This window comes from Dendropsophus ebraccatus, unplaced genomic scaffold (assembly GCF_027789765.1).
Source record: "Dendropsophus ebraccatus isolate aDenEbr1 unplaced genomic scaffold, aDenEbr1.pat pat_scaffold_1612_ctg1, whole genome shotgun sequence".
Taxonomy (NCBI): Eukaryota; Metazoa; Chordata; class Amphibia; order Anura; family Hylidae; genus Dendropsophus; species Dendropsophus ebraccatus.
This window is the reverse complement of record NW_027209035.1, coordinates 1-22,086: the sequence shown is the minus strand read 5'-3', so window position 1 is coordinate 22,086 and position 22,086 is coordinate 1. Positions and strand designations below refer to the sequence as shown.

Genomic DNA, 22,086 nt, shown 5'->3' with positions numbered 1-22,086 from the left:
AGAGCAGAAAGGAAGACAGAGGCAGTGCTAGGCAATAGGAGATGCAGTGTGAAAGCACGTCCGGTCCGCCATCTGAGAGGGTGGAGCGCATAATAGGGTATGTATGTCTGGCTTCGCCTTAACAAGAAGGACGTGGTGTCCGAGAAGGGGAGTTTTCGGGAAACCGTTGTGGCCATCGCTTCTCGGCCTTTTGGCTAAGATCAAGTGTAGTATCTGTTCTTATCAGTTTAATATCTGATACGTCCCCTATCTGGGGACCATATATTAAATGGATTTTTAGAACAGGGAGATGGAAAAAGAGCTTGCTCTGTCCTCTCCAGGCATTGACCTGGTATTGCAGTGCCTCCAGGTTCAGTGCACCCCCTAATGAGTTTGCAAAAAACAGAGCAAAAGAATGAAGAAGGAAACAAGCCGGCTGCACCTGAAACTACTGTTTTGCAAGAAACATCCCTCGAGTGTGTTGTGCGCAGGTGGACCGACCCCGAAAAATTAGCCCGAGTGTGGCTACGAAAAGTTTGTTTGTCCAAGACTTGCTGGCCTCTGTTGCCATGGCAACCAACTGGCAGAGTTGTTTACAACTTGGCTGCCGGGCCAGTGCTGGTGATGTCATCGCGGGACGTGATGTCATCAAGGCTTTGCTGCTATACACAGCTGCCAGCACAACAAGCAGCTCAGTTGCAGCCGGTCAAGCGACCGAGCAGGTAGGTGGAAAGGTAGGTGCAGTTTATTAAACCGTTTCCTTTGGATTTGATTTCCTGGTGGCCGGCCGATGTATCCTGCTGATGCTGCCTGCCTACGGCTCCAGCTGGGAGAATTCACCCTCCATGTTCTTTGATAGATAGATTAGATACATTAGATAGAATAGATAGGATAGATAGGATAGATTAGATAGATAGATAGATAGATAGATAGATAGATAGATAGATAGATAGATAGATAGGTAGGTAGGTAGGTACTAATAATAAGCTAGCCAGCTAGGCAGCCAGCCACAGAGACAGCCAGCCAGCTACAGAGACAGCCAGCCAAAGAGCTAGCTGCATGTCATGTATGCCAGACAGAGACGGAGACAGAGACAGAGACGTGTATGTCTGCCATCCATCAGGTGGAAGCAGACGCAGTGTGATTGGGGGGTGGAGCTATTCAGATTTGAGAGCAGAAAGGAAGACAGAGGCAGTGCTAGGCAATAGGAGATGCAGTGTGAAAGCACGTCCGGTCCGCCATCTGAGAGGGTGGAGCGCATAATAGGGTATGTATGTCTGGCTTCGCCTTAACAAGAAGGACGTGGTGTCCGAGAAGGGGAGTTTTCGGGAAACCGTTGTGGCCATCGCTTCTCGGCCTTTTGGCTAAGATCAAGTGTAGTATCTGTTCTTAAGTGAGCAGAGAACCACACAGACGGCATGGGTAGAACGGTTGGCTGTGCGGCCTGAGCAGCCTTCCTAGTAGGTCATGCCCGTCTGGATCTGGCCATGAGGTTTCGAGGGGGTTGAGAGTCGAGGTGCAGAAGTGCCCTGGGAGTGGTGACCCCAGGGTGCCTGAACTCACTGGGTGTGGGACCCCAATTGAGGAATGGCACTGAGCACGCACTTCACATTCACACCCCTTTGAGCACACACCTCTAGTTTTCCGGCCTCTGGCTCTGTGAAAATTACGAGGAATTTTTATAGATCCGGCCAGATGTCCGGGCTGTTTTGCACAGCGCACGTCTGATTTATTTATTCTTTTTGTCACTGTGTGTTCACTTTCCACGTTTGTTTGTCACTAGGATCCTTCGGGTTGCGGTCGCCTTTTGGGGACCCCTCGGAGGTCTAGGGGAGGCATGTGTGGCCATCTGCGCTCCTTGCCTCCCTGCACCCCCGGTTCTCCTTCGGGAGTGACCACCTTTTGATTGAATGACGAACGGTGAGTGCCTGGGTTACGCTCAGGTACAAGCCGTAGTTGTTTACCGGTCTGCTCTTGGCCTCGTCTGAGAGCGGACATTTGTCCTGGACCTTTGCAGGTGCCTTTTGGCCCGGAAGGGAAGGGAATTAGGTGTGTTGGGGGCCCATCTCTTTTTAGAGTGGGCTTGCGATAGACCGCATCCTAGTGCACTTTTTTGTGTGGCACGCTACACTTTTTTAGTAGCACTTGGGTGATGAGAGCACGTTGCCTCGACTCTCAAAAAAAAAAAAAAATCTGTTCTTATCAGTTTAATATCTGATACGTCCCCTATCTGGGGACCATATATTAAATGGATTTTTAGAACAGGGAGATGGAAAAAGAGCTTGCTCTGTCCTCTCCAGGCATTGACCTGGTATTGCAGTGCCTCCAGGTTCAGTGCACCCCCTAATGAGTTTGCAAAAAACAGAGCAAAAGAATGAAGAAGGAAACAAGCCGGCTGCACCTGAAACTACTGTTTTGCAAGAAACATCCCTCGAGTGTGTTGTGCGCAGGTGGACCGACCCCGAAAAATTAGCCCGAGTGTGGCTACGAAAAGTTTGTTTGTCCAAGACTTGCTGGCCTCTGTTGCCATGGCAACCAACTGGCAGAGTTGTTTACAACTTGGCTGCCGGGCCAGTGCTGGTGATGTCATCGCGGGACGTGATGTCATCAAGGCTTTGCTGCTATACACAGCTGCCAGCACAACAAGCAGCTCAGTTGCAGCCGGTCAAGCGACCGAGCAGGTAGGTGGAAAGGTAGGTGCAGTTTATTAAACCGTTTCCTTTGGATTTGATTTCCTGGTGGCCGGCCGATGTATCCTGCTGATGCTGCCTGCCTACGGCTCCAGCTGGGAGAATTCACCCTCCATGTTCTTTGATAGATAGATTAGATACATTAGATAGAATAGATAGGATAGATAGGATAGATTAGATAGATAGATAGATAGATAGATAGATAGATAGATAGATAGGTAGGTAGGTAGGTAGGTAGGTACTAATAATAAGCTAGCCAGCTAGGCAGCCAGCCACAGAGACAGCCAGCCAGCTACAGAGACAGCCAGCCAAAGAGCTAGCTGCATGTCATGTATGCCAGACAGAGACGGAGACAGAGACAGAGACGTGTATGTCTGCCATCCATCAGGTGGAAGCAGACGCAGTGTGATTGGGGGGTGGAGCTATTCAGATTTGAGAGCAGAAAGGAAGACAGAGGCAGTGCTAGGCAATAGGAGATGCAGTGTGAAAGCACGTCCGGTCCGCCATCTGAGAGGGTGGAGCGCATAATAGGGTATGTATGTCTGGCTTCGCCTTAACAAGAAGGACGTGGTGTCCGAGAAGGGGAGTTTTCGGGAAACCGTTGTGGCCATCGCTTCTCGGCCTTTTGGCTAAGATCAAGTGTAGTATCTGTTCTTATCAGTTTAATATCTGATACGTCCCCTATCTGGGGACCATATATTAAATGGATTTTTAGAACAGGGAGATGGAAAAAGAGCTTGCTCTGTCCTCTCCAGGCATTGACCTGGTATTGCAGTGCCTCCAGGTTCAGTGCACCCCCTAATGAGTTTGCAAAAAACAGAGCAAAAGAATGAAGAAGGAAACAAGCCGGCTGCACCTGAAACTACTGTTTTGCAAGAAACATCCCTCGAGTGTGTTGTGCGCAGGTGGACCGACCCCGAAAAATTAGCCCGAGTGTGGCTACGAAAAGTTTGTTTGTCCAAGACTTGCTGGCCTCTGTTGCCATGGCAACCAACTGGCAGAGTTGTTTACAACTTGGCTGCCGGGCCAGTGCTGGTGATGTCATCGCGGGACGTGATGTCATCAAGGCTTTGCTGCTATACACAGCTGCCAGCACAACAAGCAGCTCAGTTGCAGCCGGTCAAGCGACCGAGCAGGTAGGTGGAAAGGTAGGTGCAGTTTATTAAACCGTTTCCTTTGGATTTGATTTCCTGGTGGCCGGCCGATGTATCCTGCTGATGCTGCCTGCCTACGGCTCCAGCTGGGAGAATTCACCCTCCATGTTCTTTGATAGATAGATTAGATACATTAGATAGAATAGATAGGATAGATAGGATAGATTAGATAGATAGATAGATAGATAGATAGATAGATAGATAGATAGGTAGGTAGGTAGGTAGGTACTAATAATAAGCTAGCCAGCTAGGCAGCCAGCCACAGAGACAGCCAGCCAGCTACAGAGACAGCCAGCCAAAGAGCTAGCTGCATGTCATGTATGCCAGACAGAGACGGAGACAGAGACAGAGACGTGTATGTCTGCCATCCATCAGGTGGAAGCAGACGCAGTGTGATTGGGGGGTGGAGCTATTCAGATTTGAGAGCAGAAAGGAAGACAGAGGCAGTGCTAGGCAATAGGAGATGCAGTGTGAAAGCACGTCCGGTCCGCCATCTGAGAGGGTGGAGCGCATAATAGGGTATGTATGTCTGGCTTCGCCTTAACAAGAAGGACGTGGTGTCCGAGAAGGGGAGTTTTCGGGAAACCGTTGTGGCCATCGCTTCTCGGCCTTTTGGCTAAGATCAAGTGTAGTATCTTTGCTGCGTTTGGTCTGGTCAGAGGGGGTGGTGATCGGGGTCCTCCTTGTGGGGGCCCTGGATTATTACGGGGTTGCGATCGTAGGTATTTAAGCCTGCAAAAATGGATGGAGAACGGTCTCGAGGAGTCGAGGACACAGTGAGGATTTTTGTCCCCATACAATATCGGGAGAAAATTGGATTGGACCAAGTGGTGCTGGAGATCATCCGGAAGCTTCAGTACCTACAGGTAACGGATGTGTTGGGATTACAAGATTTTGCAAGACAAGGTATTTACGATATCACTTTCTTTAATTCCGAGTTGTGCCAGCGTGTCTATAAGGATTTGGAAGAGATGAAGAGGAAAGAGGAGCCAGAAGTAATGAAAATGGTGAAAATTGTGCCTTTGTTTATGCGAATGTCCAAAATGGTGGTAATCCATATGTATAACCCTAAGGTAACCGATGAAATGGTGTCTGGTTTTTTGCTTCGCTACTGTGAGGAAGTAAAGTTTTTGGGAAGACTGAGAAATAAGTACGGTTACCTAAATGGAAAAAGGAAGTTTTTGGTAAAGTTTAAACAAGATGAAAATGTGATAAGTGGATTTAAAAGTATACCGCAAGTTTTTTCTATTGGAGGAGAAAGAGGATTTTGTTTCTATGACGGGCAGTTGGAATATTGTAGACGGTGTCATGCATATGGTCATGTCCAGGACAGGTGTCCAGAAAGAGGAGAATGTTGCAGAAATTGCGGGAAAACTGGGCATAATGCTGGGTCATGCACAGAGAGGAAAACTTGTGATATATGCGGTAGTGATGAGCATTTGGCTAAAAATTGTAATTTATGGTATAAAAAGAGGAGTTATGCTGAGGCGGCTGGAGGGAAGAAGGAGCATATGAGCAAAAATACAGGAGGTGAGAAAGAGATGGATATGCCTAAAGAAAGAGAGTCTGGTGTGTCTGGAAAAAATGTGAGAGGTGCTGGTACTGGTGTGATTGTGGAAAATGTACAACAGAGTGCTACAACCAGTACAGAGAGAAAAGGTGGGAAAGGGAGGAAAAGTGAACTGAAAAATGACTCACAAAGTGGCTCTGAGGAAGTAAGGAGTGGTGAGTCACTGGTGAATGAGGGGTTAAGTGTGGATATGGAAGTGAAGTGCACTGACCCTGTGGTGGAGGAGGGAGAGCAAATGGAAGAAGGTGGAGAGGAATCTGATGCATCATTAACACCTGGTCAACGTGCTAACGAGGGGAGTGGTGAGTCACACCCTGGTGGTGAGGAGGAGGAGGTGGATGAATTGCAAAGTGAGAGGAGGAAATCCAAAAAAGGAAGATGGTCTGGTGAACAGGAGGATCCTGTTCAGGAGTGGAATGAAGAGATGGACAGGGACTCTGATCCAGGGTCGCCTGATTGTAATGTGAGTGTTATGAGGAGAGTGGAAAGTCAGAGTTTTAAAAAGTAGCTGCCATGGCTGTGAACATGTTTTTTCTCATTAATTTTTTAATGAGTTTATGTGTGGCTACAATTAATGTGCGAAGTATTGGGTCTGCAAGTAGGAGAGCAGCAATATTAGAGCGCCTCGAGAATGTTAATGCGGATATCCTCTGTTTACAAGAATGTGCAATAAAATCTGCCCCACATGGAGATGAGTGGAGGAAGGGGCAGTCTTTTTGGTCTCCATGCACAGACAATAAAAATGAAGGCATTGGTATTTTATTGAAAAATGATGGTATTAAGTTTTTAGATTGCCAGATTTTAATCCCAGGACGTTGTATGGTTTTAAATCTGGATTTTTTGGGACAGAGAATAAGAATTTTTAATGTTTATGCACCTGCTGAAAAACAAGCACGGATTTTATTTTTAGAGTCTCTTAAATATTTTATGCCTGGGCGTGATTTTACAGTAGTCGCTGGAGATTTTAATTGTATTCGATCTGCCAATGATCGTGAGAGCTCTGCTGAAGTAAGAACTGATGTTACTTCCAATGCTTTAAATCAGATTATACAAGACTTACGTTACATTGATACTGGGCTGATGATTAGCACTGATGACAGATTTACATATATATCGGATAGTGGCCGCTGTAGATCCCGGTTGGATTACATTTTTGTGTCTGAAGGGGTTAAGGTGGTCCGGTGCGATCACGTGATGCTTTCTTTCTCAGACCATAAGATGGTGGTGGCTGAGATTAGTATTAATGAATCCACTAGCTTTGGGAGAGGGCTGTGGAAGCTGAATGTAAGTCTGTTACAGGAAGAGGAAGTAATAGAAGATTTTAAGAAGGAGTTTTTATTTTGTGTGTCAAAGAAACGGAATTTTAAAGATATTTTAGCATGGTGGGACTGGTCCAAAGTCAGATTCGCACAATTTTTTAAGAAGACTTGCATAGAAAAAGCTAAAAAGAAGAGAAAGAAAGAAGCAGACCTAATATCCCAACTAGAGGCGCTATATAAATTTAAAAGTGTTGGGATTGATGTGGAGGTGGAGGTAAAGAAGATAAAAGAAGAGATGAGGAAAGCATTGGTGGAAAGGGGGAAGAATATTGTGTATGCGGCCAAGGTACAGAAGATGGAGGAGGATGAGCAGTGTTCCCGTTTCTTTTTTAAAAAGTGTTTTAAGGCCAAAGGATATTTTAAATCCGTTTTAACTTCCACAGGAGAAGTGACTGGTGATGAAGTGGTGGAAGAGGTCGGTAATTTTTACAAAACACTTTTTAGTAATCAAAGCAGAGCTAGTGAGGCAGAGATGAACGACTATTGTAAGGTTTTAGATAATTGTATTCCTGATAACATGCAAGAATTTTTAAATGGTGACGTTGGTGAAGGGGAGATCAAACAAGCAATAGACAAGATGGCGAAAGGGAAGACGCCAGGAGGAGACGGTCTCCCTGTAGAATTTTATATTGCTTTTTGGGATATTTTAAAAGAAGATTTTACCTATGTCATCCAGCATGTTTTTAATTCAGGACTTTTATCAGAATCAATGAAGAAGGGTATGATTACTCTTATTTTTAAAAAAGGAGACGAGAGGGACATTAAGAATTGGAGACCAATTACGCTTTTAAACGTGGATTATAAAATTATTGCAAAAATAGTGGCATTAAGAATGAGTGAGGTGGTGGGTCACATGGTGGGGGAGTACCAGGTGTGTGCCGTACCAGGGAGGAGAATTACTGATAATTTATTGATTTTAAGAGATATTGTTTACAGTGCTGGTTTTAATAATTCTCCTCTGTTTGTTGAGTCTGTAGATTTTGAAAAAGCGTATGACAAGGTGCCACACAATTTTATGTTTTTAGTGTTAAAACGTCTTGGTGTCCCTGAGTTTTTATTGAGAGTAATCAGAGGTTTTTATCAGGATGTGAGTGCTCAGGTTTTAGTTAATGGCCATTTTAGTCCTGCTTTTAATATTTTATCTGGGGTCCGCCAGGGATGTCCTCTGTCCCCAATTCTTTTTATTTGTGTTATAGAGGCTCTTTTAAAATCCGTGCAAAAAGATAAATGTGTTGATGGTGTTTTTATCCCAGGTAGTGCAGGTATGACAGTGAAATCATTAAGTTATATGGATGATGTGGTTTTTACATGTACATCCCTGGCGGACTTACGTAGAGTCAATTTACATGTTAAATTATTTTGTTGTGTGAGTGGAATGAGTGTAAATTGGAATAAATGTCAGTTATGTAATTTTGGTAAGCAGGAAAAAGTAGTAGTGGATGGGGTGGTGGAAAAAGACAATATTGATGTCCTGGGCATGACCTATGAGAAAGATCTAAAAGCAAGGAAGAGCTATGTGGAGTTGGAGCAGAAGATTGAAAAGAAGTTAAATTTTTGGAAATTACGGAACTTATCTTTTAAAGGAAAAATTTTAATTATTAAGACTGTGATTTTACCGATGCTTTTATACATTGCAATGATTTTTCCACCCAAACCATTGTGGGTTAGAAGAACGACGAGGAAACTTTTTATCTTTTTTTGGGGTTCTAAGATGGAGAAAATGAGAAGAGAAAAGGTTTTAAGTAGTGAGAAATATGGTGGTTTTAATTTTCCGAATGTTGATTTGTTTTTAAAAATGCATTATTTTTTATTGATTTTTAAGACTAGCCAGAACAATAGTAGGACCGCTGACATGTGCAGGTATTTAGCAGGATGGTTGTTTACTAAATGGGGCTGGTGTGAGAAGGATCTGAGTAGACCCATGTCATTTGTTATTCCTACCTTTTATGTGGTCCTTAGGTCCTTCAATGATCAGTATAACCTGAGCTCTTTAGGTAAGCCTGAAAAAGAGAAATTACAGCGAGCCTTGAGAAAAGACGAGAGGTTATATGAAGTACCATTCTGCAATTCTGTACAGTCAGCAAAGGTCTGGAACCTTTTTAATGTTTTTGGTCTCTCTAATAGACAGAGGGATGTGGCGTGGCTGTCCTTGCATGGATGTCTCCCAACACGGGCATTTTTGAATGGACGAGGAATACGTGTGAACGATAAGTGCCCTAGAGAAGGTTGTGTTGGGAGGGAGGACATTTTTCATATTTTTTGGGACTGTTTTTATGCTAAAACGCTTTTATCCCTTTTAGAGAGTTTTTTTAGTGCTGTTACTGGTCTTAGTCATTTTAATTTTCAAAGGATTTTAATTGGTCAAGATTTTAGCAAAGAGACAAGTGCCCGAGTGTGTTGGATTGTTTTTTCAATTTTTAAAGAAGTTTTATGGGATTGTCGTAATTTGCTGGTTTTTAAACATGTTTTTATTTCTCCTATTGAATGCAAAAAACTGTTTTTAGCGAGAGTCTTTGTCGTCTATTTGGTGGAAAAGAAAAGGAATGGAGAAGACAAAGCAGAGGACATTTGGAAATTTTCGCGATGGGGTAACATGTGAGTAATCTTGACCAATTTTGTTTTTTGTGTTTTTGTTTTTTTGAATGTTTTTAGTTTTTTTGTTTAGTATTCCTATGATGTTTTTTATGGACTTGGTTGCTGTGATGAGTCATGGTAGGTGACCTGATGGCCGTTTGACTGTAGTCCAGAAACTGAGGAAAAAAAAAAAAAAAAAAAAAAAAAAAAAATCTGTTCTTATCAGTTTAATATCTGATACGTCCCCTATCTGGGGACCATATATTAAATGGATTTTTAGAACAGGGAGATGGAAAAAGAGCTTGCTCTGTCCTCTCCAGGCATTGACCTGGTATTGCAGTGCCTCCAGGTTCAGTGCACCCCCTAATGAGTTTGCAAAAAACAGAGCAAAAGAATGAAGAAGGAAACAAGCCGGCTGCACCTGAAACTACTGTTTTGCAAGAAACATCCCTCGAGTGTGTTGTGCGCAGGTGGACCGACCCCGAAAAATTAGCCCGAGTGTGGCTACGAAAAGTTTGTTTGTCCAAGACTTGCTGGCCTCTGTTGCCATGGCAACCAACTGGCAGAGTTGTTTACAACTTGGCTGCCGGGCCAGTGCTGGTGATGTCATCGCGGGACGTGATGTCATCAAGGCTTTGCTGCTATACACAGCTGCCAGCACAACAAGCAGCTCAGTTGCAGCCGGTCAAGCGACCGAGCAGGTAGGTGGAAAGGTAGGTGCAGTTTATTAAACCGTTTCCTTTGGATTTGATTTCCTGGTGGCCGGCCGATGTATCCTGCTGATGCTGCCTGCCTACGGCTCCAGCTGGGAGAATTCACCCTCCATGTTCTTTGATAGATAGATTAGATACATTAGATAGAATAGATAGGATAGATAGGATAGATTAGATAGATAGATAGATAGATAGATAGATAGATAGATAGGTAGGTAGGTAGGTAGGTACTAATAATAAGCTAGCCAGCTAGGCAGCCAGCCACAGAGACAGCCAGCCAGCTACAGAGACAGCCAGCCAAAGAGCTAGCTGCATGTCATGTATGCCAGACAGAGACGGAGACAGAGACAGAGACGTGTATGTCTGCCATCCATCAGGTGGAAGCAGACGCAGTGTGATTGGGGGGTGGAGCTATTCAGATTTGAGAGCAGAAAGGAAGACAGAGGCAGTGCTAGGCAATAGGAGATGCAGTGTGAAAGCACGTCCGGTCCGCCATCTGAGAGGGTGGAGCGCATAATAGGGTATGTATGTCTGGCTTCGCCTTAACAAGAAGGACGTGGTGTCCGAGAAGGGGAGTTTTCGGGAAACCGTTGTGGCCATCGCTTCTCGGCCTTTTGGCTAAGATCAAGTGTAGTATCTGTTCTTATCAGTTTAATATCTGATACGTCCCCTATCTGGGGACCATATATTAAATGGATTTTTAGAACAGGGAGATGGAAAAAGAGCTTGCTCTGTCCTCTCCAGGCATTGACCTGGTATTGCAGTGCCTCCAGGTTCAGTGCACCCCCTAATGAGTTTGCAAAAAACAGAGCAAAAGAATGAAGAAGGAAACAAGCCGGCTGCACCTGAAACTACTGTTTTGCAAGAAACATCCCTCGAGTGTGTTGTGCGCAGGTGGACCGACCCCGAAAAATTAGCCCGAGTGTGGCTACGAAAAGTTTGTTTGTCCAAGACTTGCTGGCCTCTGTTGCCATGGCAACCAACTGGCAGAGTTGTTTACAACTTGGCTGCCGGGCCAGTGCTGGTGATGTCATCGCGGGACGTGATGTCATCAAGGCTTTGCTGCTATACACAGCTGCCAGCACAACAAGCAGCTCAGTTGCAGCCGGTCAAGCGACCGAGCAGGTAGGTGGAAAGGTAGGTGCAGTTTATTAAACCGTTTCCTTTGGATTTGATTTCCTGGTGGCCGGCCGATGTATCCTGCTGATGCTGCCTGCCTACGGCTCCAGCTGGGAGAATTCACCCTCCATGTTCTTTGATAGATAGATTAGATACATTAGATAGAATAGATAGGATAGATAGGATAGATTAGATAGATAGATAGATAGATAGATAGATAGATAGATAGATAGATAGGTAGGTAGGTAGGTAGGTAGGTACTAATAATAAGCTAGCCAGCTAGGCAGCCAGCCACAGAGACAGCCAGCCAGCTACAGAGACAGCCAGCCAAAGAGCTAGCTGCATGTCATGTATGCCAGACAGAGACGGAGACAGAGACAGAGACGTGTATGTCTGCCATCCATCAGGTGGAAGCAGACGCAGTGTGATTGGGGGGTGGAGCTATTCAGATTTGAGAGCAGAAAGGAAGACAGAGGCAGTGCTAGGCAATAGGAGATGCAGTGTGAAAGCACGTCCGGTCCGCCATCTGAGAGGGTGGAGCGCATAATAGGGTATGTATGTCTGGCTTCGCCTTAACAAGAAGGACGTGGTGTCCGAGAAGGGGAGTTTTCGGGAAACCGTTGTGGCCATCGCTTCTCGGCCTTTTGGCTAAGATCAAGTGTAGTATCTGTTCTTATCAGTTTAATATCTGATACGTCCCCTATCTGGGGACCATATATTAAATGGATTTTTAGAACAGGGAGATGGAAAAAGAGCTTGCTCTGTCCTCTCCAGGCATTGACCTGGTATTGCAGTGCCTCCAGGTTCAGTGCACCCCCTAATGAGTTTGCAAAAAACAGAGCAAAAGAATGAAGAAGGAAACAAGCCGGCTGCACCTGAAACTACTGTTTTGCAAGAAACATCCCTCGAGTGTGTTGTGCGCAGGTGGACCGACCCCGAAAAATTAGCCCGAGTGTGGCTACGAAAAGTTTGTTTGTCCAAGACTTGCTGGCCTCTGTTGCCATGGCAACCAACTGGCAGAGTTGTTTACAACTTGGCTGCCGGGCCAGTGCTGGTGATGTCATCGCGGGACGTGATGTCATCAAGGCTTTGCTGCTATACACAGCTGCCAGCACAACAAGCAGCTCAGTTGCAGCCGGTCAAGCGACCGAGCAGGTAGGTGGAAAGGTAGGTGCAGTTTATTAAACCGTTTCCTTTGGATTTGATTTCCTGGTGGCCGGCCGATGTATCCTGCTGATGCTGCCTGCCTACGGCTCCAGCTGGGAGAATTCACCCTCCATGTTCTTTGATAGATAGATTAGATACATTAGATAGAATAGATAGGATAGATAGGATAGATTAGATAGATAGATAGATAGATAGATAGATAGATAGATAGATAGATAGATAGATAGGTAGGTAGGTAGGTAGGTAGGTACTAATAATAAGCTAGCCAGCTAGGCAGCCAGCCACAGAGACAGCCAGCCAGCTACAGAGACAGCCAGCCAAAGAGCTAGCTGCATGTCATGTATGCCAGACAGAGACGGAGACAGAGACAGAGACGTGTATGTCTGCCATCCATCAGGTGGAAGCAGACGCAGTGTGATTGGGGGGTGGAGCTATTCAGATTTGAGAGCAGAAAGGAAGACAGAGGCAGTGCTAGGCAATAGGAGATGCAGTGTGAAAGCACGTCCGGTCCGCCATCTGAGAGGGTGGAGCGCATAATAGGGTATGTATGTCTGGCTTCGCCTTAACAAGAAGGACGTGGTGTCCGAGAAGGGGAGTTTTCGGGAAACCGTTGTGGCCATCGCTTCTCGGCCTTTTGGCTAAGATCAAGTGTAGTATCTGTTCTTATCAGTTTAATATCTGATACGTCCCCTATCTGGGGACCATATATTAAATGGATTTTTAGAACAGGGAGATGGAAAAAGAGCTTGCTCTGTCCTCTCCAGGCATTGACCTGGTATTGCAGTGCCTCCAGGTTCAGTGCACCCCCTAATGAGTTTGCAAAAAACAGAGCAAAAGAATGAAGAAGGAAACAAGCCGGCTGCACCTGAAACTACTGTTTTGCAAGAAACATCCCTCGAGTGTGTTGTGCGCAGGTGGACCGACCCCGAAAAATTAGCCCGAGTGTGGCTACGAAAAGTTTGTTTGTCCAAGACTTGCTGGCCTCTGTTGCCATGGCAACCAACTGGCAGAGTTGTTTACAACTTGGCTGCCGGGCCAGTGCTGGTGATGTCATCGCGGGACGTGATGTCATCAAGGCTTTGCTGCTATACACAGCTGCCAGCACAACAAGCAGCTCAGTTGCAGCCGGTCAAGCGACCGAGCAGGTAGGTGGAAAGGTAGGTGCAGTTTATTAAACCGTTTCCTTTGGATTTGATTTCCTGGTGGCCGGCCGATGTATCCTGCTGATGCTGCCTGCCTACGGCTCCAGCTGGGAGAATTCACCCTCCATGTTCTTTGATAGATAGATTAGATACATTAGATAGAATAGATAGGATAGATAGGATAGATTAGATAGATAGATAGATAGATAGATAGATAGATAGATAGATAGATAGATAGATAGGTAGGTAGGTAGGTAGGTAGGTAGGTACTAATAATAAGCTAGCCAGCTAGGCAGCCAGCCACAGAGACAGCCAGCCAGCTACAGAGACAGCCAGCCAAAGAGCTAGCTGCATGTCATGTATGCCAGACAGAGACGGAGACAGAGACAGAGACGTGTATGTCTGCCATCCATCAGGTGGAAGCAGACGCAGTGTGATTGGGGGGTGGAGCTATTCAGATTTGAGAGCAGAAAGGAAGACAGAGGCAGTGCTAGGCAATAGGAGATGCAGTGTGAAAGCACGTCCGGTCCGCCATCTGAGAGGGTGGAGCGCATAATAGGGTATGTATGTCTGGCTTCGCCTTAACAAGAAGGACGTGGTGTCCGAGAAGGGGAGTTTTCGGGAAACCGTTGTGGCCATCGCTTCTCGGCCTTTTGGCTAAGATCAAGTGTAGTATCTACAGGAGATCTGGTCAGAAGGTGCCTGGGGTACCCGACCTGTTGGCCTTGGAGGATTACCTCCTTGCTGCTTTTGGCAGGCGGCTTAGTCCCCAGGCAACGGGAAGCGATCACACCTACCTGCATCCGCAGGGGAGGTGCATCGTGGGTTGTGCTGTTTTTTTTCTTGGAAGATGGATGCCACCAACGAAGATGGAACTGTGCCAGAAGAAGTCCCAGCTTACGCAAGAATTAGAAATGGGGTGCGTTTTACGTTGAAGGACCCCAGGAAGAAGGAGTTGGGCCTAGATTTTTTGGTGGAAGAGGTTTTCTTCAGATTGCTGGGTCTGGAACGGAGACAAAATCTTGGCATGTTTGGAGTTCCCAAGGCGAGGGATCTACGATTTGGTATTAAGTTCGGAAGAGGATCACAGCTATCTTCTGGGTAAGATGGAGAGTGTTAGGAATGATGTTATATTGAATGGTATTGACATTGCCTCTCATTTTCCGAGGAGAGAAAGACTGATAACAATAAGGATGTATAGCCCTTATGTGTTGGAGGAGGAAATTTCGGCATTTCTGATGAAGTACTGTGAAGAAGTCGCTGCTAAGGGTAAGGTCCTGAATCGTTTTGGTTTGTGGACAATGAAATGGAGATTCCTCGTGAAGTTCAAGGTATCGGAAAGCGATATATTATGTGTTCCCCCAGCAAGATTTAAGATTGGGTCTGTCAATGGCGACTTGTTTTTCTCGGGAATGGAGATTTTCTGCAGGAATTGCAAACAGTATGGTCATACGAAGGATCAATGCACAGTCTCCTATTGTTCCAAATGTCAAGGAGAAGGGCACTCCACTGAGTCATGTGATAGGAAAAAAAATATGTCACCTATGTGGGAGCACAGAGCATTTATACGCATTCTGTCCTGCGAAAAAGAAAAGTGGAAGGGAGCATGAAGGTAGGCAAGAGCCCACTGGGGGCGCTGGTAGTTCCCCACAAGGGAAGAGAAGTAAAAAAGAGACGGAGCGTGCAAGTGGAGGCAAGTCCCCCCAACAGGAGGAAGAAATAGATATTTCTATTCAAAGAGTACCCAAAGCAATATCTAGAGAGGCAGAGTTAAGGAGGAGGATGGGAAGGTGCCTTACAGAAGAGGAACGGAGAGACTACCTGTTAATCTCACAGGAATGTTGGGATCAGATAGACTCTGTAGAGAGAACATTTTCTTTAAACCAGTTATATAGTAAAGTGACTACGCATTGGGAGAAGCAGGGGAATAGGTTTTTTGAGACCTATAAAGTGCCCCCGGATATTGCGAAAAGAATATCAGAGTCTGGGTCAAAAACAGGTATTATGCTACATGTATTGTCCTTTTTTGCTTTCAAAGGAGGAATGAGACCTTGAGGTTTTGAAGTAAGTCTATGTTTTTTCTTTACTTACTATAGATATGTTTAAGTTTTGTCAAAATAGCTTTATGTGTTTGTTGATTTCTGAGTGAAATGACCATGATGATGAGATGGTTGGAGTATTAAAAGGGGATGTGAGCAGGTTTTTCCTGTTCATATCGATTTTAAACCATTCTGAATGGTTTTAAAAAAAAAAAAAAAAAAAAAAATCTGTTCTTATCAGTTTAATATCTGATACGTCCCCTATCTGGGGACCATATATTAAATGGATTTTTAGAACAGGGAGATGGAAAAAGAGCTTGCTCTGTCCTCTCCAGGCATTGACCTGGTATTGCAGTGCCTCCAGGTTCAGTGCACCCCCTAATGAGTTTGCAAAAAACAGAGCAAAAGAATGAAGAAGGAAACAAGCCGGCTGCACCTGAAACTACTGTTTTGCAAGAAACATCCCTCGAGTGTGTTGTGCGCAGGTGGACCGACCCCGAAAAATTAGCCCGAGTGTGGCTACGAAAAGTTTGTTTGTCCAAGACTTGCTGGCCTCTGTTGCCATGGCAACCAACTGGCAGAGTTGTTTACAACTTGGCTGCCGGGCCAGTGCTGGTGATGTCATCGCGGGACGTGATGTCATCAAGGCTTTGCTGCTATACACAGCTGCCAGCACAACAAGCAGCTCAGTTGCAGCCGGTCAAGCGACCGAGCAGGTAGGTGGAAAGGTAGGTGCAGTTTATTAAACCGTTTCCTTTGGATTTGATTTCCTGGTGGCCGGCCGATGTATCCTGCTGATGCTGCCTGCCTACGGCTCCAGCTGGGAGAATTCACCCTCCATGTTCTTTGATAGATAGATTAGATACATTAGATAGAATAGATAGGATAGATAGGATAGATTAGATAGATAGATAGATAGATAGATAGATAGATAGATAGATAGGTAGGTAGGTAGGTAGGTAGGTACTAATAATAAGCTAGCCAGCTAGGCAGCCAGCCACAGAGACAGCCAGCCAGCTACAGAGACAGCCAGCCAAAGAGCTAGCTGCATGTCATGTATGCCAGACAGAGACGGAGACAGAGACAGAGACGTGTATGTCTGCCATCCATCAGGTGGAAGCAGACGCAGTGTGATTGGGGGGTGGAGCTATTCAGATTTGAGAGCAGAAAGGAAGACAGAGGCAGTGCTAGGCAATAGGAGATGCAGTGTGAAAGCACGTCCGGTCCGCCATCTGAGAGGGTGGAGCGCATAATAGGGTATGTATGTCTGGCTTCGCCTTAACAAGAAGGACGTGGTGTCCGAGAAGGGGAGTTTTCGGGAAACCGTTGTGGCCATCGCTTCTCGGCCTTTTGGCTAAGATCAAGTGTAGTATCTGTTCTTATCAGTTTAATATCTGATACGTCCCCTATCTGGGGACCATATATTAAATGGATTTTTAGAACAGGGAGATGGAAAAAGAGCTTGCTCTGTCCTCTCCAGGCATTGACCTGGTATTGCAGTGCCTCCAGGTTCAGTGCACCCCCTAATGAGTTTGCAAAAAACAGAGCAAAAGAATGAAGAAGGAAACAAGCCGGCTGCACCTGAAACTACTGTTTTGCAAGAAACATCCCTCGAGTGTGTTGTGCGCAGGTGGACCGACCCCGAAAAATTAGCCCGAGTGTGGCTACGAAAAGTTTGTTTGTCCAAGACTTGCTGGCCTCTGTTGCCATGGCAACCAACTGGCAGAGTTGTTTACAACTTGGCTGCCGGGCCAGTGCTGGTGATGTCATCGCGGGACGTGATGTCATCAAGGCTTTGCTGCTATACACAGCTGCCAGCACAACAAGCAGCTCAGTTGCAGCCGGTCAAGCGACCGAGCAGGTAGGTGGAAAGGTAGGTGCAGTTTATTAAACCGTTTCCTTTGGATTTGATTTCCTGGTGGCCGGCCGATGTATCCTGCTGATGCTGCCTGCCTACGGCTCCAGCTGGGAGAATTCACCCTCCATGTTCTTTGATAGATAGATTAGATACATTAGATAGAATAGATAGGATAGATAGGATAGATTAGATAGATAGATAGATAGATAGATAGATAGATAGATAGATAGATAGATAGATAGGTAGGTAGGTAGGTACTAATAATAAGCTAGCCAGCTAGGCAGCCAGCCACAGAGACAGCCAGCCAGCTACAGAGACAGCCAGCCAAAGAGCTAGCTGCATGTCATGTATGCCAGACAGAGACGGAGACAGAGACAGAGACGTGTATGTCTGCCATCCATCAGGTGGAAGCAGACGCAGTGTGATTGGGGGGTGGAGCTATTCAGATTTGAGAGCAGAAAGGAAGACAGAGGCAGTGCTAGGCAATAGGAGATGCAGTGTGAAAGCACGTCCGGTCCGCCATCTGAGAGGGTGGAGCGCATAATAGGGTATGTATGTCTGGCTTCGCCTTAACAAGAAGGACGTGGTGTCCGAGAAGGGGAGTTTTCGGGAAACCGTTGTGGCCATCGCTTCTCGGCCTTTTGGCTAAGATCAAGTGTAGTATCTGTTCTTAAGTGAGCAGAGAACCACACAGACGGCATGGGTAGAACGGTTGGCTGTGCGGCCTGAGCAGCCTTCCTAGTAGGTCATGCCCGTCTGGATCTGGCCATGAGGTTTCGAGGGGGTTGAGAGTCGAGGTGCAGAAGTGCCCTGGGAGTGGTGACCCCAGGGTGCCTGAACTCACTGGGTGTGGGACCCCAATTGAGGAATGGCACTGAGCACGCACTTCACATTCACACCCCTTTGAGCACACACCTCTAGTTTTCCGGCCTCTGGCTCTGTGAAAATTACGAGGAATTTTTATAGATCCGGCCAGATGTCCGGGCTGTTTTGCACAGCGCACGTCTGATTTATTTATTCTTTTTGTCACTGTGTGTTCACTTTCCACGTTTGTTTGTCACTAGGATCCTTCGGGTTGCGGTCGCCTTTTGGGGACCCCTCGGAGGTCTAGGGGAGGCATGTGTGGCCATCTGCGCTCCTTGCCTCCCTGCACCCCCGGTTCTCCTTCGGGAGTGACCACCTTTTGATTGAATGACGAACGGTGAGTGCCTGGGTTACGCTCAGGTACAAGCCGTAGTTGTTTACCGGTCTGCTCTTGGCCTCGTCTGAGAGCGGACATTTGTCCTGGACCTTTGCAGGTGCCTTTTGGCCCGGAAGGGAAGGGAATTAGGTGTGTTGGGGGCCCATCTCTTTTTAGAGTGGGCTTGCGATAGACCGCATCCTAGTGCACTTTTTTGTGTGGCACGCTACACTTTTTTAGTAGCACTTGGGTGATGAGAGCACGTTGCCTCGACTCTCAAAAAAAAAAAAAAATCTGTTCTTATCAGTTTAATATCTGATACGTCCCCTATCTGGGGACCATATATTAAATGGATTTTTAGAACAGGGAGATGGAAAAAGAGCTTGCTCTGTCCTCTCCAGGCATTGACCTGGTATTGCAGTGCCTCCAGGTTCAGTGCACCCCCTAATGAGTTTGCAAAAAACAGAGCAAAAGAATGAAGAAGGAAACAAGCCGGCTGCACCTGAAACTACTGTTTTGCAAGAAACATCCCTCGAGTGTGTTGTGCGCAGGTGGACCGACCCCGAAAAATTAGCCCGAGTGTGGCTACGAAAAGTTTGTTTGTCCAAGACTTGCTGGCCTCTGTTGCCATGGCAACCAACTGGCAGAGTTGTTTACAACTTGGCTGCCGGGCCAGTGCTGGTGATGTCATCGCGGGACGTGATGTCATCAAGGCTTTGCTGCTATACACAGCTGCCAGCACAACAAGCAGCTCAGTTGCAGCCGGTCAAGCGACCGAGCAGGTAGGTGGAAAGGTAGGTGCAGTTTATTAAACCGTTTCCTTTGGATTTGATTTCCTGGTGGCCGGCCGATGTATCCTGCTGATGCTGCCTGCCTACGGCTCCAGCTGGGAGAATTCACCCTCCATGTTCTTTGATAGATAGATTAGATACATTAGATAGAATAGATAGGATAGATAGGATAGATTAGATAGATAGATAGATAGATAGATAGATAGATAGATAGATAGGTAGGTAGGTAGGTAGGTAGGTACTAATAATAAGCTAGCCAGCTAGGCAGCCAGCCACAGAGACAGCCAGCCAGCTACAGAGACAGCCAGCCAAAGAGCTAGCTGCATGTCATGTATGCCAGACAGAGACGGAGACAGAGACAGAGACGTGTATGTCTGCCATCCATCAGGTGGAAGCAGACGCAGTGTGATTGGGGGGTGGAGCTATTCAGATTGAGAGCAGAAAGGAAGACAGAGGCAGTGCTAGGCAATAGGAGATGCAGTGTGAAAGCACGTCCGGTCCGCCATCTGAGAGGGTGGAGCGCATAATAGGGTATGTATGTCTGGCTTCGCCTTAACAAGAAGGACGTGGTGTCCGAGAAGGGGAGTTTTCGGAAACCGTTGTGGCCATCGCTTCTCGGCCTTTTGGCTAAGATCAAGTGTAGTATCTGTTCTTATCAGTTTAATATCTGATACGTCCCCTATCTGGGGACCATATATTAAATGGATTTTTAGAACAGGGAGATGGAAAAAGAGCTTGCTCTGTCCTCTCCAGGCATTGACCTGGTATTGCAGTGCCTCCAGGTTCAGTGCACCCCCTAATGAGTTTGCAAAAAACAGAGCAAAAGAATGAAGAAGGAAACAAGCCGGCTGCACCTGAAACTACTGTTTTGCAAGAAACATCCCTCGAGTGTGTTGTGCGGCAGGTGGACCGACCCCGAAAAATTAGCCCGAGTGTGGCTACGAAAAGTTTGTTTGTCCAAGACTTGCTGGCCTCTGTTGCCATGGCAACCAACTGGCAGAGTTGTTTACAACTTGGCTGCCGGGCCAGTGCTGGTGATGTCATCGCGGGACGTGATGTCATCAAGGCTTTGCTGCTATACACAGCTGCCAGCACAACAAGCAGCTCAGTTGCAGCCGGTCAAGCGACCGAGCAGGTAGGTGGAAAGGTAGGTGCAGTTTATTAAACCGTTTCCTTTGATTTGATTTCCTGGTGGCCGGCCGATGTATCCTGCTGATGCTGCCTGCCTACGGCTCCAGCTGGGAGAATTCACCCTCCATGTTCTTTGATAGATAGATTAGATACATTAGATAGAATAGATAGGATAGATAGGATAGATTAGATAGATAGATAGATAGATAGATAGATAGATAGATAGGTAGGTAGGTAGGTAGGTACTAATAATAAGCTAGCCAGCTAGGCAGCCAGCCACAGAGACAGCCAGCCAGCTACAGAGACAGCCAGCCAAAGAGCTAGCTGCATGTCATGTATGCCAGACAGAGACGGAGACAGAGACAGAGACGTGTATGTCTGCCATCCATCAGGTGGAAGCAGACGCAGTGTGATTGGGGGGTGGAGCTATTCAGATTTGAGAGCAGAAAGGAAGACAGAGGCAGTGCTAGGCAATAGGAGATGCAGTGTGAAAGCACGTCCGGGTCCGCCATCTGAGAGGGTGGAGCGCATAATAGGGTATGTATGTCTGGCTTCGCCTTAACAGAAGGACGTGGTGTCCGAGAAGGGGAGTTTTCGGGAAACCGTTGTGGCCATCGCTTCTCGGCCTTTTGGCTAAGATCAAGTGTAGTATCTTTGCTGCGTTTGGTCTGGTCAGAGGGGTGGTGATCGGGGTCCTCCTTGTGGGGGCCCTGGATTATTACGGGGTTGCGATCGTAGGTATTTAAGCCTGCAAAAATGGATGGAGAACGGTCTCGAGGAGTCGAGGACACAGTGAGGATTTTTTGTCCCCATACAATATCGGGAGAAAATTGGATTGGACCAAGTGGTGCTGGAGATCATCCGGAAGCTTCAGTACCTACAGGTAACGGATGTGTTGGGATTACAAGATTTTGCAAGACAAGGTATTTACGATATCACTTTCTTAATTCCGAGTTGTGCCAGCGTGTCTATAAGGATTTGGAAGAGATGAAGAGGAAAGAGGAGCCAGAAGTAATGAAAATGGTGAAAATTGTGCCTTTGTTTATGCGAATGTCCAAAATGGTGGTAATCCATATGTATAACCCTAAGGTAACCGATGAAAATGGTGTCTGGTTTTTTGCTTCGCTACTGTGAGGAAGTAAAGTTTTTGGAAGACTGAGAAATAAGTACGGTTACCTAAATGGAAAAAGGAAGTTTTTGGTAAAGTTTAAACAAGATGAAAATGTGATAAGTGGATTAAAAGTATACCGCAAGTTTTTTCTATTGGAGGAGAAAGAGGATTTTGTTTCTATGACGGGCAGTTGGAATATTGTAGACGGTGTCATGCATATGGTCATGTCCAGGACAGGTGTCCAGAAAGAGGAGAATGTTGCAGAAATTGCGGGAAACTGGGCATAATGCTGGGTCATGCACAGAGAGGAAAACTTGTGATATATTGCGGTAGTGATGAGCATTTGGCTAAAAATTGTAATTTATGGTATAAAAAGAGGAGTTATGCTGAGGCGGCTGGAGGGAAGAAGGAGCATATGAGCAAAAATACAGGAGGTGAGAAAGAGATGGATATGCCTAAAGAAAGAGAGTCTGGTGTGTCTGGAAAAAATGTGAGAGGTGCTGGTACTGGTGTGATTGTGGAAAATGTACAACAGAGTGCTACAACCAT

The 22,086-nt window shown here is 46.1% G+C and overlaps 8 non-coding genes and 8 pseudogenes across 8 annotated transcripts; all 16 read left to right on the top strand.

Moving 5' to 3' along the window:
* The first annotated feature begins 174 nt into the window (after positions 1–174).
* On the top strand, positions 175–365 carry LOC138775395 (U2 spliceosomal RNA). The gene has a single exon (XR_011360547.1). It is a non-coding gene; the product is annotated as a U2 spliceosomal RNA (small nuclear RNA).
* A 958-nt stretch (positions 366–1,323) lies between these two features.
* LOC138775411 (U2 spliceosomal RNA) lies at positions 1,324–1,390 on the top strand (annotated as a pseudogene).
* Positions 1,391–2,106: 716 nt separating this feature from the next.
* Positions 2,107–2,324, top strand: LOC138775403 (U2 spliceosomal RNA; annotated as a pseudogene).
* Positions 2,325–3,278: 954 nt separating this feature from the next.
* On the top strand, positions 3,279–3,469 carry LOC138775394 (U2 spliceosomal RNA). The gene has a single exon (XR_011360546.1). It is a non-coding gene; the product is annotated as a U2 spliceosomal RNA (small nuclear RNA).
* A 950-nt stretch (positions 3,470–4,419) lies between these two features.
* LOC138775418 (U2 spliceosomal RNA) lies at positions 4,420–4,507 on the top strand (annotated as a pseudogene).
* Positions 4,508–9,436: 4,929 nt separating this feature from the next.
* On the top strand, positions 9,437–9,651 carry LOC138775408 (U2 spliceosomal RNA; annotated as a pseudogene).
* A 946-nt stretch (positions 9,652–10,597) lies between these two features.
* Positions 10,598–10,788, top strand: LOC138775420 (U2 spliceosomal RNA). Its single transcript, XR_011360559.1, has one exon. It is a non-coding gene; the product is annotated as a U2 spliceosomal RNA (small nuclear RNA).
* Positions 10,789–11,746: 958 nt separating this feature from the next.
* On the top strand, positions 11,747–11,937 carry LOC138775419 (U2 spliceosomal RNA). The gene has a single exon (XR_011360558.1). It is a non-coding gene; the product is annotated as a U2 spliceosomal RNA (small nuclear RNA).
* A 966-nt stretch (positions 11,938–12,903) lies between these two features.
* On the top strand, positions 12,904–13,094 carry LOC138775416 (U2 spliceosomal RNA). The gene has a single exon (XR_011360557.1). It is a non-coding gene; the product is annotated as a U2 spliceosomal RNA (small nuclear RNA).
* Positions 13,095–14,064: 970 nt separating this feature from the next.
* LOC138775414 (U2 spliceosomal RNA) lies at positions 14,065–14,264 on the top strand. Its single transcript, XR_011360555.1, has one exon. It is a non-coding gene; the product is annotated as a U2 spliceosomal RNA (small nuclear RNA).
* Positions 14,265–15,641: 1,377 nt separating this feature from the next.
* On the top strand, positions 15,642–15,846 carry LOC138775405 (U2 spliceosomal RNA; annotated as a pseudogene).
* Positions 15,847–16,800: 954 nt separating this feature from the next.
* Positions 16,801–16,991, top strand: LOC138775404 (U2 spliceosomal RNA). Its single transcript, XR_011360553.1, has one exon. It is a non-coding gene; the product is annotated as a U2 spliceosomal RNA (small nuclear RNA).
* Positions 16,992–17,949: 958 nt separating this feature from the next.
* Positions 17,950–18,016, top strand: LOC138775410 (U2 spliceosomal RNA; annotated as a pseudogene).
* A 716-nt stretch (positions 18,017–18,732) lies between these two features.
* LOC138775402 (U2 spliceosomal RNA) lies at positions 18,733–18,950 on the top strand (annotated as a pseudogene).
* Positions 18,951–19,902: 952 nt separating this feature from the next.
* On the top strand, positions 19,903–20,093 carry LOC138775393 (U2 spliceosomal RNA). Its single transcript, XR_011360545.1, has one exon. It is a non-coding gene; the product is annotated as a U2 spliceosomal RNA (small nuclear RNA).
* A 946-nt stretch (positions 20,094–21,039) lies between these two features.
* LOC138775417 (U2 spliceosomal RNA) lies at positions 21,040–21,126 on the top strand (annotated as a pseudogene).
* Positions 21,127–22,086: the final 960 nt, after the last annotated feature.